The following is a 2313-nucleotide window of genomic DNA, read 5'->3' as shown; positions in this document are numbered from 1 at the left end:
CACCGAACTGCTGTTAAGCTGCTGGTTGCCACTACTTCGACGCCAGAGTGTTTGTCAGTTTGGGGTACTCTAGCCAAGCCTTGTTTATGCTGAGTCTAATCTGAGTTTTGCATTTTGAGTTTCACATTGAGTTTAACTGAGCGCTTGTTTCTCCCTGAGTCTCAACTTTGTTTGTTCTTTGCCTTTCGGCAGGAAGTCCTTCCTGCAAACTGGACCTTTTCGGATCGCCTTCTCCCAAGTGGGATCAATCTGAGTCTTACACTGAGCGACGGATTCCAAACAGGAGATTTGGATCCAGCCACCTTTGAGCATGCTGAGATCTCTCTCTGAGTAAGGAAGTCATCTTCACCACGAGCCGTTCAAGTACCACAGGAAAACTGAGTTGCAACCAGCGGCTGCATCATTCAACTCCGTCCGAGTTCTGGGTAAACCCTGTTCCACCCTCCACCGAATCAAACAAACCCTGGAAGACCAACACACAGACTGAAGTAACAGTCTGTCTTCCCCTCGTCTTTCAGTTTTCCGGCCGAGTAGAGTTCGGAGGAACTCTGCACCGAACTCTAAATACCTTTCAATAAAACCCGTTCAAACCTTTACTCTGTGTCTCTCTGTTTGGCTTCACTGCATGTGGGTCTGAGCTTTAGATAAAATCATGACCCCAGGTTTAGCTTCTCTGCATTGTCCCACAAATAAACTTGGCAGAACTTAAAGGTATAGAGCACGATCTTTCCGGGTGGATGATGTAAATAAGCGGTCCTCCTAATTGTCAATCGTTCTGGTGATATGTTTACGTAAGGCCGTCCTACTTGCTCGTCCAGTTAGCTATCTTATTCTGCACATGCGCACTATCAGGCATATATCTGTGGTGAGCTACGGTTTCAGACAGTCATTGAAGCTCACCTTTCTCACCGCGGTTCTTTGAAAACGCCCAAGGGTCGTAAAAGAAAAAGTGTCTATGAAGTGTATGAGAAGAAAAGAAAGGCCTCAGAGGAGGCGGATATATCCTGGAAGATATATCTGCCAATTATTGATGTTTAAAAAGGAATAGTAGGGGACCAGCCAAGGACCAGCCAGAGGCCCCATCAAGGAAAGGCGGAAAATATTGAATGGCTCCTACTGTAGGTCATCTGCTCCAGGCAGGAAAATTGCATTTGGTGTAAACGCACCATTAGAGCTGTGGACTCTAGATGTGGAAAGTCTCCCATTCTTGATTTCGTCGGTAGAAGACCCATTTATTCAAAATGGACTTAAACTTAATGCTGTTCTTATTCTATGCTTTTGTCACAGTTTTTTATGCTTCTTTTCATTGTAAAGCACTTTATGTAAAAGGTGATGTATGAACAAAGTTCACCTACTAACTAACAATAATTCAATTCAGTTTATTTATATGGAGCCAATTCACAACACATGTCATCTCAAGACACTTTACTGAGGCGATTCAACCAGATCATCCATCAGATTGGTTCAGTTTTCAATCTAAGGTAAACCAGCTGATTGCATCGACTCATTGTCTCGAAAGCAAGAAATTACAAAATATGTACAACAGAATAAGAGGCTCTGACATTACAAGTGTCTCATATTAAGTACATTTAATTTTTTTGTAAACAAATAGCAAGATTTGAACCTTTTCTGTCGTAAAATTGTAGCATGCGTGATAATAAAAGCACCGGCACTGCAAATATATGTGCTGGAATTGTGCACTGCTCTGATTTAATGCTTTACTCAGTGCTAACATCCCTCCCCCACAAAACACACACATCACACAGCGGTCAATGATATTTTCAAATTGGTGCTTGAATTGCTGAGTGGGTCAGAGGGTGAAATGACCTGAAACTGAAAGCAGAGCAGCTATCGAACCGACCAGTCGACGATGACCACAGAGCCACACATGCAGCAAAATCTCCATCCTTCAAGCCTAACCTGTTGTATTCTGGCCCCAGAAACACTCCATACAAACTCATTAGCAGCTTTGCTCGTTTAGCTTCTCTGTGCAAAAAATGTCAAACCCGTAGAAGCTCATTACAGCTAATGATCCGGTTAGGAGGAATATTTTTAAAAGTTTCCATCATCAAAGAAAAAAGATAATGATATAAAGTTTTGGTTCTGGTAAGATTTGACTACCAAATTGAGTCAATAGCCAAAACCTCAATGAGCTAAAAAGAGTTTAACTGATTTAAGTGATGGAAAACCAGATTTTATTGATTCAAAAAATGCCATTTTCTTTTATCCTGCCTTAATTGTGTATTTCTGTACTTACACTAAATGACACCAAATGAAACTAATTTATACTTATTTTATTTTAGTAAACTTTGC

General features: G+C 41.2%; 1 protein-coding gene across 1 annotated transcript in view; it reads right to left on the bottom strand.

Annotated features, from left to right (window-relative positions):
* Nucleotides 1-2313, bottom strand: part of sez6l (seizure related 6 homolog (mouse)-like) — a 184540-nt gene that overhangs the window by 106185 nt on the left and 76042 nt on the right. The window lies entirely within an intron of this gene.

Source organism: Cyprinodon variegatus, unplaced genomic scaffold (genome assembly GCF_000732505.1).
Source record: "Cyprinodon variegatus isolate N-32 unplaced genomic scaffold, C_variegatus-1.0 Scaffold1166, whole genome shotgun sequence".
Classification (NCBI taxonomy): domain Eukaryota; kingdom Metazoa; phylum Chordata; class Actinopteri; order Cyprinodontiformes; family Cyprinodontidae; genus Cyprinodon; species Cyprinodon variegatus.
This window is presented reverse-complemented; position numbering and strand designations above follow the sequence as displayed.